The 16,640-nt window shown below is 46.2% G+C and overlaps 1 pseudogene; it reads left to right on the top strand.

Annotated features, from left to right (window-relative positions):
• LOC129811761 (transcription factor IIIB 90 kDa subunit-like) overlaps positions 1-13,419 on the top strand; it is a 60,437-nt pseudogene extending 47,018 nt beyond the window's left edge.
• The last annotated feature ends 3,221 nt before the right edge of the window (positions 13,420-16,640 follow it).

Raw genomic sequence — 16,640 nt, 5'->3', positions numbered from 1 at the left:
GTCACTCTCCAGGTTGAGCTGTGTTACTGTGTCGCTCTCCAAGTTGAGCTGTGTTACTGTGTCGCTCTCCAGGTTGAGCTGTGTTACTGTGTCGCTCTCCAGGTTGAGCTGTGTTACTGTGTCACTCTCCAGGTTGAGCTGTGTTACTGTGTCGCTCTCCAGGTTGAGCTGTGTTACTGTGTCGCTCTCCAGTTGAGCTGTGTTACTGTGTCGCTCTCCAAGTTGAGCTGTGTTACTGTGTCGCTCTCCAGGTTGAGCTGTGTTACTGTGTCGCTCTCCAGGTTGAGCTGTGTTACTGTGTCGCTCTCCAGGTTGAGCTGTGTTACTGTGTCGCTCTCCAGGTTGAGCTGTGTTACTGTGTCACTCTCCAGGTTGAGCTGTGTTACTGTGTCACTCTCCAAGTTGAGCTGTGTTACTGTGTCACTCTCCAAGTTGAGCTGTGTTACTGTGTCGCTCTCCAGGTTGAGCTGTGTTACTGTGTCACTCTCCAAGTTGAGCTGTGTTACTGTGTCGCTCTCCAGGTTGAGCTGTGTTACTGTGTCACTCTCCAGGTTGAGCTGTGTTACTGTGTCACTCTCCAAGTTGAGCTGTGTTACTGTGTCACTCTCCAAGTTGAGCTGTGTTACTGTGTCACTCTCCAGGTTGAGCTGTGTTACTGTGTCACTCTCCAGGTTGAGCTGTGTTACTGTGTCACTCTCCAGGTTGAGCTGTGTTACTGTGTCACTCTCCAAGTTGAGCTGTGTTACTGTGTCACTCTCCAGGTTGAGCTGTGTTACTGTGTCACTCTCCAGGTTGAGCTGTTACTGTGTCACTCTCCAGGTTGAGCTGTGTTACTGTGTCACTCTCCAGGTTGAGCTGTGTTACTGTGTCACTCTCCAAGTTGAGCTGTGTTACTGTGTCACTCTCCAGGTTGAGCTGTGTTACTGTGTCACTCTCCAGGTTGAGCTGTGTTACTGTGTCACTCTCCAGGTTGAGCTGTGTTACTGTGTCACTCTCCAGGTTGAGCTGTGTTACTGTGTCACTCTCCAGGTTGAGCTGTGTTACTGTGTCACTCTCCAGGTTGAGCTGTGTTACTGTGTCACTCTCCAGGTTGAGCTGTGTTACTGTGTCACTCTCCAGGTTGAGCTGTGTTACTGTGTCACTCTCCAGGTTGAGCTGTGTTACTGTGTCGCTCTCCAAGTTGAGCTGTGTTACTGTGTCGCTCTCCAGGTTAAACTGTGTTACTGTGTCACTCTCCAGGTTGAGCTGTGTTACTGTGTCGCTCTCCAGGTTGAGCTGTGTTACTGTGTCACTCTCCAGGTTGAGCTGTGTTACTGTGTCACTCTCCAGGTTGAGCTGTGTTACTGTGTCGCTCTCCAGGTTGAGCTGTGTTACTGTGTCACTCTCCAGGTTGAGCTGTGTTACTGTGTCGCTCTCTAGGTTGAGCTGTGTTACTGTGTCGCTCTCCAGGTTGAGCTGTGTTACTATGTCGCTCTCCAAGTTGAGCTGTGTTACTGTGTCGCTCTCCAGGTTGAGCTGTGTTACTGTGTCGCTCTCCAGGTTGAGCTGTGTTACTGTGTCACTCTCCAGGTTGAGCTGTGTTACTATGTCGCTCTCCAAGTTGAGCTGTGTTACTGTGTCGCTCTCCAGGTTGAGCTGTGTTACTGTGTCGCTCTCCAGGTTGAGCTGTGTTACTGTGTCGCTCTCCAGGTTGAGCTGTGTTACTGTGTCGCTCTCCAGGTTGAGCTGTGTTACTGTGTCGCTCTCCAGGTTGTGCTGTGTTACTGTGTCGCTCTCCAGGTTGAGCTGTGTTACTGTGTCGCTCTCCAGGTTGAGCTGTGTTACTGTGTCGCTCTCCAGGATGAGCTGTGTTACTGTGTCGCTCTCCAGGTTGAGCTGTGTTACTGTGTCGCTCTCCAAGTTGAGCTGTGTTACTGTGTCGCTCTCCAGGTTGAGCTGTGTTACTGTGTCGCTCTCCAGGTTGAGCTGTGTTACTGTGTCGCTCTCCAGGTTGAGCTGTGTTACTGTGTCGCTCTCCAGGTTGTGCTGTGTTACTGTGTCGCTCTCCAGGTTGAGCTGTGTTACTGTGTCGCTCTCCAAGTTGAGCTGTGTTACTGTGTCGCTCTCCAGGTTGAGCTGTGTTACTGTGTCGCTCTCCAGGTTGAGCTGTGTTACTGTGTCGCTCTCTAGGTTGTGCTGTGTTACTGTGTCGCTCTCCAGGTTGAGCTGTGTTACTGTGTCGCTCTCCAGGTTGAGCTGTGTTACTGTGTCGCTCTCCAGGTTGAGCTGTGTTACTGTGTCGCTCTCCAGGTTGAGCTGTGTTCATGCCTGTACCATACCAAGGAATGGGCTCATGGTGGGAGAGGGAACAGGCAGGGGGAAGGAGGATGGAGGGGGACTGGGCTGGCATCTCTGTCACTCCTGTCACAGCTACACCACACCTGACCTTATTAGAGAGAAGTGTCAGACATGTTTTCTTCTGTGAGGGAGAAGTTGGCTTTTGGAACACGTCTACTGTTCTTGCTGAAGTGGTGTCGCAATAATAAGTACTTGGACTGTTTGTCGGAAAATACCAAAGGGTCTCTGACTGCCTGCCTTTTTGACCGCACTGTATGATCCTCCTTGTCAGGGTGGTTGTAGTGTGTGATCCTCCTTGTCAGGGTGGTTGTAGTGTGTGATCCTCCTTGTCAGGGTGGTAGTAGTGTATGATCCTCCCTGTCAGGGTGGTTGTAGTGTGTGATCCTCCTTGTCAGGGTGGTTGTAGTGTGTGATCCTCCTTGTCAGGGTGGTTGTAGTGTGTGATCCTCCTTGTCAGGGTGGTTGTAGTGTGTGATCCTCCTTGTCAGGGTGGTTGTAGTGTGTGATCCTCCTTGTCAGGGTGGTTGTAGTGTGTGATCCTCCTTGTCAGGGTGGTAGTAGTGTGTGATCCTCCTTGTCAGGGTGGTAGTAGTGTGTGATCCTCCCACTCTGTCTGTGTGATGATACTGAGCCTGTGGTACTCCCAGGCAGGGTAGTAATAGTATGATGGTAGTACAGTAGTAGTCGTCTGATCTTCCCTGTCTGTCTGTGTGGTGAGCCTGCTCTGTGATCCTCCCCTGGTGGGCATGGTGTCAGACAGACGCTGTCACTCTTCCAGCTGACACCCCCAGCCTGATCCCTGACAGACGACATGTTGCCCGGCCGCCCCACACCACCCCAACACTCTGATATGTGACTGAATGTCTGTCTAGCCCAGACCCAGAGGCTGCTAGGAGCCCATAGGAATGCAGGGCAAATCTCAGGCCACAGATGACAAAATCCTCTTTAGAGGTCAGAATTCCCCAGGGACAGCAGCATTAACATCTCTGCCCCTCCACAGAGCCCTAAAATGTCCTCATCCTCAAATGTCATCCATGTTTTGTAACAAACAAGGCTGTTCCCCTGGCCTAAGCCATCATAAACATTGGACGCTTGTACACTGTGAGTGTGTGTACTTACTCAAGCGTGTGTTTGAGAAGTGTTTTTGTGTGAGATGCGATACTAGAGAATGAATGGTGTCAGTGCCATGTGGTGCAGGATAGACTAAAGGGGGAGAGAGGGAACAATCGCTCCTTTTGGCCGCATCAGTCTCATGCTGCCAAGCTCTGCTCTGTCTGTCCCAGAATGCACCGCAGGGTGAATAGGCCGCTCTCACCCAGGCCTGCCAAATGAGAGACTGGGAGAGTGTGTGTGTGTACTGGGAAAGAGGAAGTGGGCACCACAGTTTTGTGTATGTGGTTAATGTTTATGCATGGTTTGATTGAGGGGAGACTTGATGCCCAGCCTGGAAAATGTAGTTTGAAGACCTGATTATTATCATCATCATTATTTATTAATACCGTAGCTTCCTCATCCAACTAATATCATTAAAATCCCATTAGCATTTTTCGTCTCACAACAGTGGATAGATTACTGTATGTGTATAATTGCTGGTGCCTCCAAGATCATGTTTGTGATCGGAGACTAAAGTGAGAGGGACACATTTGGGAACCCCTCTAGCCTAGTCCTGCCTAGTTCAAGTTCTGTGGACCCACCTCACTAAACCCAGGATAGGCTGGTGCTGCTGGATACTTTTCTAATGAGCTCTGACAAAGGGAGTGAAGAGGCCCTGCTTGCTAAACAGTGAACACACACCCTTTCTCCTCCTCCCTCCTCCTTGTAAAGCAGATTAATTAAAAGCGCTCTCTCTCCACTCTTATCAGTGTGAGTAAGGCACTTACAGTAAGCCCCCAGGGGAGCCTCTCTTGTCAGGGTGGGCAGGCAGGGGGGAGGGGGGAGCCTCTCGTCAGGGTGGGCAGGCAGGGGGGAGGGGGGAGCCTCCAGGAGAGATGCTAATTTCATCCACTGGAGATCTTACTGCTGCTGTTAGCACCTCTGTCTGTCTCTGTCTTTGTACATTATGATATGTATCTCCATCATTTGTGTCTTGTTCTATCATCTCTGCCATTCATTGCAGTTATGTCACTTGGTCTAGTCTTCACAAAGGTATTCTTGTCTCAGGTTACGGCCCTTCATATCAGCACAGCCCCATAAGAAGCTGGCTCTGGACCAGGTAAGATGATACACCTGCCTCTGTCTCTTACACCCTACACTCACAACACACAAAACAGACTATACCTTTCTGTCACTACCCATGGTTTTCTGACTGATTGCTGTGGACAACATCACTGACATAACCAAGCCTCTAGTCTCCCATGAACCAGATGGGGGAGAGTGATTCTTCAGCAGCAGTCTCACTAATGGGAGAGGAATATGGCCGTGTCCTGCTGGGTTGTTCACATGCACTCAGGCGGTGTGGGCTGGAACATACAGGAGGGAGCCTCTCTCTCACCCACCCTTCATCCCTCTGCTGCTGTGTCCCGCTCTGTTCCCTTTCTATCTTTCTCTCATGTGGTTTTGGCAGCCATTAATGGAATCTCCCAGTGCAGGCTACAGCAACCAGGAAGAAACATTGCCACGAGCGGCCGGGTCAACAAGGCTTGTTACTAAGCAACCCCTCACCACCCCCTGGGAACTGGTATCAAATGGCTTCTCTGATTGGTTGGAGCCGGGTTTGCTTGGAATTCATGTTATGTAATGTTGTCTTTCATGCCTGCAAGGAGCACGGGAGAGAGAGAAAGGAGATGTGTGCTTTGCTGTTGCCTGGCAGTTTTTCTGTTTCTCTCTTTGTATTACCTAAACAAATGTCCTAGGAGTAAACTGCGCGTTGAGTTACCCGGCACTGCTTTCGCCTGACAGTCTTGGCAATAAATGCCTGTTTAAACGTCAAGCTCAGAGATGCTGGCAGGCTCCTGTGAGAAACCTCTCTTGGCAATAGAATAGAGACTAGCCTCATTTCACTGTTCCAGGCTTTTAAAGCTGAGAGACCAATCCAGCCCTTCCCCCAGTGTAAGCTATGGTAGAGAACCACTGACTCCACTGTTATGACTGACCTGATTCCACCAAGGCCACCCAGTTCTCTCACCTTTAAAACCTGTATGGAGCCAAAATAGTTTCATCAGTTTGTCTTCTCGTTATCTCCCAAGGAGATTTCAACACTTCCTGCCTCTCCCAAAGCTCCTCCCCAACAGTCACAGACCTTTCCTCCCATACAGTGGCCAGCCACCCATTAATTAGTCTTCAGAATCATTTATGTATTTATTTATTTTTCCCTCATTTTCATAATTAACGAGTCTTCCAGCTCCTATTATATAAATACATTTTCATCACTGGGAGGCTGGGCTCAGCAGGGTAGAAAAAGCTCAGCAGGAGCTCAGACATGCTGCTGCAGGGTGAGCCTAAATGTCTCTTCATCACACTGTGGATTCCCCCACCTGCCTCACCCATAGCCACCTGCAGTAGGGCTGGGATGGGGGATCAGGCTAGCCATAACCTCTGTATTGAGGCCCAGGTTGCAGATAGTGTGCAGAATCAGGTTACCAAGTCGGAACTGACTCTTAGGCGGCGCCCCACTCTGTGCTGGTAGAGAGTGGGCCTGTGGTCTATGATGATGTGGGAGATGAGGAAGAGGAGGATAAGGAAGAGCCCTGCGTCAGCGCCATGCAGCTGTTGGGAGGCAACGGTCAGTAAGAAACTTCAAACTGGCCTGGTAGCCAGGCTCCTCTAGCATTAGTTGTCATCCCATGTTGTCTGGCTACCAGGCTGTCTACAAATGTTTGACAACCATGTATTTTGAGAGCAGTTGAGCAATCATTTTATCTTCTTTTACTCCAGAGTATGGATGTGATGACGATGATGGATTCTAGCACTACTGCGTCTGGCCTGTTTCCCTGGACTGTTGTGCTACTGTATCAGCCTCCAACCCCTGTCCACAGACTTACTGCTGGAGATGGTGGGGTCAACACATGACTTGTATGCTCTCAGGATGGTGGGGGCAACACATGACTTGTATGCTCTCAGGATGGTGGGGGCAACACACGACTTGTATGCTCTCAGGATGGTGGGGTCAACACATGACTTGTATGCTCTCAGGATGGTGGGGTCAACACATGACTTGTATGCTCTCAGGATGGTGGGGTCAACACATGACTTGTATGCTCTCAGGATGGTGGGGTCAACACATGACTTGTATGCTCTCAGGATGGTGGGGTCAACACATGACTTGTATGCTCTCAGGATGGTGGGGTCAACACACGACTTGTATGCTCTCAGGATGGTGGGGTCAACACATGACTTGTATGCTCTCAGGATGGTGGGGTCAACACATGACTTGTATGCTCTCAGGATGGTGGGGTCAACACATGACTTGTATGCTCTCAGGATGGTGGGGTCAACACATGACTTGTATGCTCTCAGGATGGTGGGGTCAACACATGACTTGTATGCTCTCAGGATGGTGGGGTCAACACACGACTTGTATGCTCTCAGGATGGTGGGGTCAACACATGACTTGTATGCTCTCAGGATGGTGGGGTCAACACATGACTTGTATGCTCTCAGGATGGTGGGGAGGTTGGAGGTGATGATGAGGGTCCCAATTTCTCCTCAGGATATCTCCTTTAACTAAAAAAGAGGTTGTGGTTAGTATTTTGCAGGATCTAACAAAGAGACTAACCAAAATGTCTCTTCTATCCTACATTTCGCATGTTACTCAAGTATTACATTTACATTTAAGTCATTTAGCAGACGCTCTTATCCAGAGCGACTTGTGCCCCCCCCCTCTATCATGGCCAATTCTGTCTCTGTATTCTTCACATGAAAGTACATTACCTAATGGTGAGATGTGTTGGGAACAATTGTCTCTCCCAGCTAATATGAGAACGGGTATTAGTCCAATCAGTATTACAATCACAGCTACTCAAGGACAAATAATAAAAATCTGTATGGGAGTTTACTTCTCGAAAACAAAATATTGCATTAATGTTGCCTTGAATATGCAAAACCATATGCGTATGTTTTTCAGTTGAACTGGTAGTATTTTTATTTCTTTTTCAACGCTGTTATTTCTTGCATTATGTGGTATGATTTCTCATGACATTTTTTATGGAGAAATATTCTGCGAAATGTTTTGAAGGGATCAGGAAGTGTTAATCATTTGTACGTAGAACTGGCAAATCTGAATTATTGTTGATGAACAAAGCAATGTTATGCATTCCGGGTGTTCTGGGTTTATTTTGTAAATTAGCTTTTATGGTTATATATTTTTAAATGTTGATTGGGAGGACTACTGGTGATTAGTTCAATATGTTGTTGATGCACAACTGTATTTAAGGAGGTGAGGAAATTGCTAATTGTCCCAGCCCTCTCTCCTTTTTGCTGCTACTGTACGTGTCTGTGAAAGTGTTGCCTCAGGTTTCCTGTTGGTAGGAGATTTACTATGTTCTTGTTCTCTTTTTCTTTCTGACATCTTGGCCAGTATTATCTTTGATCTTGGGTTGACATGTGTCAGAACAGCCTTTAGTCACAGTTTGGTTTAGTCATTCAAGACTTTTATTATAGGAAAACAATCACATAAACTGAGGTAAGTATTAGAGTAACCTAGCTGCTGGCTAAAAGCCAACAACTGAGCATCTCCAATTGGATAAAGCAAGGTTTAGAAAAGGTAATGTGGAGAAGCATTAAGCTGGAATGACCCACTTGTGTCTTTTATATACTTTTTTCTATGTGCTTTTATGGTGGTATAGGTTATCAAGGCTATCAGATATCACTTGGCGAAAGTGTGTGTGTGGATTTAACTATGGAGAGGTCTGTGTCGCCTCTCCCCCGCACAGGGGGAACCGGACACTGAGAGGGTCTGTATCTGGGCAGCCATGTTGGAACATTACCACACCTCACCTCAGTCACATCATCCTCTTCTCGCTTCATTACCAGGGGAACCCAACCTCTCACTCAGATGGGGATATGCAGCACCATTGTGTAAAGAGATCAAATTCTACTCCTTCAAAGCCTGTAGTGTAGGCTATTTCTCCGCTGCTTGCAGTTGAATTTTATCATGTCATCTAGTGTGCTATTTTTATGGTTTTATAATGCTCTTTAAAATGGCCACCCTGTAAAGTCTTTATTGGGGTTAATGTCACTCCCCTCTTTTTGTCATCTAAATCTTCACCTTTTACACAAAACTTTGACAATGGTATTTACAGGTAGAGAATTTCTACATGTATTATCATTTCAGTTTGGAAACTCCAGTCACCTTTTACTGTCTGTTGAAGGAAACACTTGTTGGTTATGCAGTTTTGTGGTGTACTGCGACCTTACTGCTATTTCACAGTGCTACCAGAGGCGTAGAGGCCCTGTAGATTCATTTTTCAGCATGTTTTTATGCTAGTTTACTAAAATGCAATTTTTCGAATGCCGATGAGACTTTTGGAGAGGGCCTCTGGCAGTCCTGTGAGGTAGATTCAAGAGAGGTGAAGAGAGAAGGCCCATTCCTCCCCCTCTCTGTTTCCAGCTCTCCCCACTCATACCCCAGGCAGATGAACACACATGAAGGCAGCAGCAGCCGCAGCATGACCCCCTCTCCTCCCCTCTCTGACAGCTGCAGTTTAGCAGCGGCGCTAACTCCACCTCAGGGCAGCCAGCTCAAAGGCACCTTGCTGGGCCCGGCCCTGGCTGCTCGGACTCTGCTGCTGCTTTGCCAGAATCATTTCCCTAATAATCCCACCTGCCTTAAACTCCCTCCACTACATTCTGCCTTTTCCTGCATCAGCACTTTTGATTCCCCCTCCTGGCTCCCTCACCCCAATTATTTCCTAGGACCTTAGCTTAAAGGGATTCCTTCACCCTCTCTTTGTAATCTCATTCTCCACCAACTTCCCTGCTGTAGGCTATTCTGTCCGGTGTGGAATGTGGGTGTATTCTGTTCCTCTGAATAGCCATTATAGGCATTGTCGTCGGAGATGATGGAGATTTTCATAGACTGATGCTGTCATCTTCATACAGGTATGACTGTGACATATTGGATGAGAGTGATCTGTGAAGGACATGGAAGTGTTAAGAGTAGCCTTACATTATACAATAATGAGTTTAACATCCGAAGTTATGTTTTATTTATGTATAACAGGTCTTGATTCACTTCTGTGATAATAGTGTAGAGAGAAATACTGCTAGGCACTCGTCCGAGCTTGGCTCTGGGAAGGATAGCATAGAGTCCAAGCAACAGCGAGAGCTTCTGTAGTCCTCTAATTCACAAACATAAATCCTCCAACTTTTGGCCTCATGCTCGTCTCTGTAAACAGCATGTGGAGGAGGAGGGCTAAATAGTTTCTCTGCGGCTACAGATGAGTTTGCCTTCAGCTGTGGGCTCAGTTTTGATGTATGGTCCTATCTCTAATTGAATTCATCAAGGGATTACTGAACCTCATCTGTGGCGACTACTCCAATGGCAGCCCCTTGCTAACACACACACACACACACACCAAACTCGTCCGTCAGATACCCCCACACTCACATTTACTGCAGCTATTGAGAGAAATTAGATCTACCAGACCCCCAGCTTTGTGTGTACGTGCGTATGTGAATGTGTACCTGTCTGTACCAACCTACCGCCCCCTCATCTGATCTGTGAGCCCACTAATGCTTCCTCTGCCCTCCCCACATCCCCCTGAGTGCACCCACACAAATGGGTCTCAGTGTGGGGTCAGAGCCTGGTGCCCTGAGCCTTATCAACATCCAGAGCTCCAGTGTTGTGTTGTGTTCCAGCTAGCCTAGTAGCTTTATAAGGCTCTCCAGCCAGATTTAATTATGTAGCGCAGGTGGAAGACACTGTTTAATTACAGGGTTAGAGCCCTGCACAAACCCACCTGTGAGAGTAGAGGGATAGGAGGAGAGAGAAAGAGGCTGAGACAGATTGAAAGAGGGGTAGACAAAGAAGGGGCGAGGGAATTGACTGGAGCACAGGTTGAACACATGGCTCTTGATTAGAGGGTTGGAACAGAGGGGGACAGGGATGATTCTGATTAAACAGACCATGTGGGCTCTGTTCTTTCTATAAGGGCTTCATCTATCTGGCGCTCGTAGGGGGTAGAAGGGTCGGAGGGTGTCTATACAACCATCTCCAGATGTCGTGTTACCTCTTGTCTATGAGCTAAAGGCTATCTTGTAGCATCCCCAATTATATACTGTGTGCAGTGTTATCTTAGAGAGTCCCAGACACTGGTACATGGGCAGGTGTTGACTGTGGATCATTCAGAAGGGTTTGGCTCATGAGACTGCAGTGTGAGGGCTAGAGATAGGCCGACCTCCGTACAGCTGCCAGACTCCTTCCCCCTCTCCTCTCCTTCCGTCTCCCCTCCTCCCTCCAAGCAGGCGAGGCTTCATCAGGGTGCCCTTGGGAACCAAGCCTGGAAACCTCCAGCCTCATGCAGCTGTGTGTCCACAAGCTCTAATACACACACACATACACACACACTGTTTGGCGGATCTGGGCTGAGAGCCACCCAGACAGGCAGGCCCTGAGGCCTGGGAGATGAGCTGAGAGCCCCGTTCTCTCCCAGGTCCCATACAACAGGTTCTCCTCCTCATCCTCTTCATCACAGCTGCATCCAGACTCCTTTGGACACACGCCGCCCGTCCCCCAGACACCCACAGCAGATAAATCATTTATCCCAGACCAGGCGGTGAACCACAACAATCTCACGTTTGTATGACTGCACACACAGAACATTCTAATACAAAAAGCATTCACTGACTTTGTCTATGAATGGATCCTTACAAGCTTCTTTTCCCTGTCTTTGGTGCGGCATTTAGTTTTTCCAGTCTGGATGGCTACAAGGATAACATGTCACTTCATATCTCCATGTTGTTCAGTTACTTTGACATCCACTGATGATCTCAGTTCCCTAGATAATTTCTTGTCATCTGAGCCACCTGTTATGTACCTGAAGTACTGGGATCTGTCCTCTGGCGTGGTGCCTACAGGCACCGAGTGAGAAAGTGGACAGCAGCCAACCAGATGTGGTCTTTTTTCTCTGCCAGCTCTGCTCTGCCTTGGTTGGTCACTCTGGCCAGTGTACCCCCAAGCCTTCCCAGTATCCTGTCCCTGTGTCTGACCAGCCTCATCTCCATCCACCATCTATCCACCTCTCCCACCAGTCCCCGGTCATCTCTCTGGGTCACCCACCACTGTGCTCCATCCTGGAGTTGCATGGTGATGGCTCTACAACTGGGCTCTCCAACTTAGTATCTGGAGAGTTACCTTTCTGTAGGTTTTCACTCTGACCTTAATCTAGCACCCTTGATTCTAATAATTTCCTGGTTGATAAGCTGAATTAGGATAGTTACAGCTGGGGCTGGAGCGAAAACCTACAGGAGGGTAGCTCTCCAGGAACAGGATTGGCGAGCTCCGCTCTACAGCCTCTGGCTGTTCCAGCATGGGGGCTGAAGTAGAGATAATGAACAGGCTGGCTGCTACAGGATCTCTGACAGCCACACTGACTGACTAACGGAGCAAAAGAGCAGAGCCGTGCCGAGCACACTGCTAACCTGCTCCAATGAGCCAAGCTGAGGCATGACTGTGAGAACCGTGTGGAGTCCAAGGCTCCAACTCTGGAGCGCCATCTCTCTTTCAGCAGGCTCTCTGTGGGGGACACACACAGCATTTCATCTTCTCTGTTCTAAATCTTTCTCATTGTGGGTTTACTGTATGTTATGTATCTGTGTGTTTATTGTATGTTATGTATCTTATAGTAGTGTGTTTAGTGTAGCCCTCAGGTAGTTTTTTTCGAGGGAGTTTTTCCTAGACACCGTGCTTCTACATCTGCATTGCCTGCTGTTTGGGGTTTTAGGCTGGGTTTCTGTACAGCACTTTGTGACATCAGCTGATGTAAGAAGGGCTTTATAAATACATTTGATTGATTGTTTTGCTACATTATTCTGTTCCATAAGCCTCTGCCTTGTCACGGCATGTCCCTGAGACTGACAGGAGGGAGGAGGAGTAACTAAGGAGGAGAGCAGTAGGTCCTCATAGTAGGAGGATGTTTGTGCCTGTGGTCTTTACTCTAATTGCCTGTGTGGGTATAATAAGTGTTATTCTACAGACAGGCAGGCACTGGGATGGGCTCATGCTGTAACAGCCAGTACAGATCCACACTAAAAGTACTATAGTATTCACTGTAGTGTTTTTGCGGACTTCACTGTAGTATTCACAGTAGTGTTTTTGTGGACTAAAGTGAATACTGTAGTTTAGCGGACATGAGTGTTGTGTACTGTAGTATTTACAATTTACTATAGTTTTTATTTATATTTAACCTTTATTTTACCAGGTAAGTTGACTGAGAACACATTCTCATTTACAGCAACGACCTGGGGAATAGTTACATGGGAGAGGAATGAGCCAATTGTAATCATCCCCAATCAGATGGGGATAATTGGTAATTTAGCCAGGACACCGGGGTTAACATCCCTACTCTTATGATAAGTGCCATGGGATCTTTAGTGACCGCATAGAGTCAGGACACTCGTTTAACGTCTCATCCAAAAGACGGCATCCTACACAGGGCAATGTTCCCAATCACTGCCCTGGGCATTGGGATATTTTTTTAGACCAGAGGAAACGGTGCCTCCCTTTTCTGAACCAGGACCAACCCTGCATAGCTTCAGAAGCAAGCCAGCAGTGGGATGCAGGGTGGTATGCTGCTGGCCAGTATAAACTGTAGTATATACTATAGTAATGACTTGGTGTTTTTGTGGACTGTAGTATATACTGTAGTGTTTATGCAGATATTACTGTAGTATTTATTACAGTGTTTTGTTTTATTATCTTGGACATAGAAGTGGGGCCTTTCTCCTTGAGGTAACCCACTGGAAAAAATACTCTAAGAGCAAATTTTCCATCGGTAGGTAGGTAAGACTGAGGTCTGAGTGGACAGCTCAGAGCTTCTCTTTTTTTTTTTTTTTATCTGTAGGGAACACAATATATTCTCTATATTTAGCATGCACGTTTCTCAGTTATAGATGGCACAAATTGAGATATGGGGGAGGGGAATGGACAGGCAAATTAACTACTCTACTATATACTATATTAATTACTGTAGTGTTTTTGTGGTAAGTACTATACTGTAGTATTTACTAAAGTATTCTACAGTATACTACAACATTATATAGTAAGTACTACACATAATCTAGGTATACAGTATGCTACATTGTGTAGTATAGTATTCTACAGTATACTACAGTCTCTAACATAATTCTAGAGTAAGTACTGTTGTATTCTATAGTAAACTAGGATTTTTTCATGTGGGGAGAGAGGAGTCAGAGAGAGTAACGATTAGCCTTCCACATAACCCCCCCCCCCCCCCCCCCCCCCCCCCCCAAAAAAAAATAAACTGAGTGGCAATCAGAGAAGATGAGATGCTCCAGTTGACATGATAATGATATCTACCCAGGGAGCATGCTGATTGGCCATGGAGAACAATAACATTTCACTGGTGTTTTTATATCTCCCACCTACTGACCTGCCGTAAGCACTTTATGTTCCTTTAGTTGATCATGGCTCCTTTCAGTGAAATAACACACCAGTGTAAGTCACTCTAAGTGCATTCCCATTCCCTGCACAGCTATTGCCTACTCACACAATCATCTATACACTCACAACAAGAGAAACTAACCACAGCAGCCAATAGAACAATAGAAGCCTCCTTCTGAGGAATGTAGCGTGTAAGACAATCTTCTAAATCCTCCATGTTCTCCCTAATGTCATAAATATTCAGATTTTTATGGCTGCTAATTTATATTCTGTTTGGTATCTGCTTTGCAATTTAAAGAAGTCAAGGGAATGAGAGAACCATGGAGTGTCTCTTAGGGAGACCGAATATCTGTCTGAATATAGGCCAAATCAAGATGTGCAGCTTCTGAAGGATTAATATCATTTTTAAATAAAATATATATTTTACCTTTATTTAACTATGCTACTCCGTTCTACTCATATTCCCAATCATCCAGTTTACTTGATGGTTGTGAAGTTGACTATATAGATTTAGTCAGTCATCCAGATTCTCAATATCTCAATATTGACAGCCTGGAAATACTGTAGCAGAGATCTGATAAAGATAAACCAATCATCCCACTATTGGAGTCTATGTGCTCTCCTTGGTGGATATTGTTTATTTGATTGGCTACAGTAAGACTTTTCAATTTCTTGTTGGATGGGCTTTTCCTCAAGGACGTGCTCATGATATAAACCCACACTTAGCTCAACACAACAATAATCCATATCAGCCATAATAAATCATGATTTCTATTTTTAACAGCTAATTAGCAGGTAGCCCACATTGGTCCCACACACTGGCAGAATTATGGTAATATTTAAATTAGACTAATTGGGGATTATATCCCACACTCTATTTGTTTGCGTACTGTATACACAGTGTACAGCTAATTGCATTTCATACCATAAATCAATTGCTACTGTAGGTGCCAATCAAATGGGTTTGACATTTTTAATCATCAATGTGTGGGTATGTTGATGTATGCTTATAGCAGGGGTGTGTATGGTGTGTGTGTATGCCTGTGGGAATGAGAAACTGTCAGATACTGCAGTCCTAGTCTAGTACATTCCGTTTCTGCAGTGAGGTACTTGGTGAGGGTTGACTGTCCTAACTTCAGTCCCATCCACGTTTTGCTGTTCCCCCATCAGCTCAGCTCTGTTTCATTATTAGCACCGTTAATGTGGAGACAGTCATGCAGGCATCTGCTCGTTTTGTTGGGAACAGAGTGGAAGTAAACACATTTGCTCGTGACCATCTGTCCAAGCTCAGATCTGGATGAGAACTGGCATACATAACATTGCAGAGAGAGAAAGAGGAAGACAGAAAGCAGAGGGATAGATAGAAAAAAGGGGAAAGACTGAGACAGGAGAGAATAATGGGAACTGCAAGAGACACACAGAGCCTGTCCAACACACTATCTGCCAGGGCTGTATATTGCCTAGCAGTTGTCTGTTTATATCAGTCTCCATATGATTGTCTGCTTGTCTGTCTGTCGATCTGCCTGCATACTTGTTTGGATCTTTGATTATTTTGTTTTGTCTAGACATGCGCTGGCATGTGAGTGTATATATATGATATATATATACACAGGGCTGTGAAAAAGTTTTTGCCCCCTTCCTGATTTCTTATTTTTTTGCACATTTGTCACACTTAAATGTTTCAGATAATCAAACACATTTTAATATTACACAAAGAAACCCAAGTAAACACAAAATGCAGTTTTTAAGTGATAATTTAATTTATTAAGGGAAAAAATCTAGCCGGACCTTCTTGGCCCTATGTGACAAAGTAATTGCCCCCCCTTGTTAAATCATGAATTTACTGTGGTTAATCACATTTTTTGGAAAGGTGAGTTCAATTTCACTAGCTACACCCAGGCCTGATTACTGCCAGACCTGTTGAATCAAGAAATCACTTAAATAGAACCTGTCTGACAAAGTGAAGTAGGCCAAAAGATCTCAAAAAGCAAGACATCATGCCGCGATCCAAAGAAATTCAGGAACAGATGAGAAACAAAGTAATTGACATCTATCAGTCTGGAAAGGGTTACAAAGCCATTTCTAAAGCTTTGGGACTCCAGAGAACCACGGTGAGAGACATTATCCACAAATTGAGAAAATTTGGAACAGTGGTGAACCTTCCCAGGAGTGGCCGGCCTACCAAAATTACCCCAAGAGCGCTGCGACGACTCATCCAAGAGGTCACAAAAGAACCCACAACAACATCTAAAGAACTGCAGGCCTCACTTGCCTAAGTTAAGGTCAGTGTTCATGACTCAACCCTAAGAAAGAGGCTGGGCAAAAATGGCATCCATGTCAGAGTTCCAAGGCGAAAACCACTGCTGACCAAAAAGAACATAAAGGCTAGTCTCACTTGTGGCAAAAAACATCTTGATGATCCCCAAAACTTTTGGGAAAATATTCTGTGGACTGATGAGACGAAGATTGAACTTTTTGGAAGGTGTGCGTACCGTTACATCTGGCGTTAAAGTAAGAGCAGCATTTCAGAAAAAGAACCTCATACCAACAGTCAAATATGGTGGTGGTAGTGTGATGTTCTGGGGCTGCTTTGCTGCTTCAGGACCTGGACGACTTGCTGTGATTGATGGAACCATGAATTCTGCTCTCTACCAAAAAATCCTGAAGGAGTATTTTCCGGCCATCAGTTCGTGACCTCAAGCTGAAGCGCACTTGGGTTCTGCAGCAGGACAATGATCGACAA

This window comes from Salvelinus fontinalis, chromosome 15, assembly GCF_029448725.1.
Source record: "Salvelinus fontinalis isolate EN_2023a chromosome 15, ASM2944872v1, whole genome shotgun sequence".
NCBI lineage: Eukaryota > Metazoa > Chordata > Actinopteri > Salmoniformes > Salmonidae > Salvelinus > Salvelinus fontinalis.
Note: the sequence above shows the minus strand (reverse complement) of the source record. Positions and strands in the feature narration are given on the sequence as shown.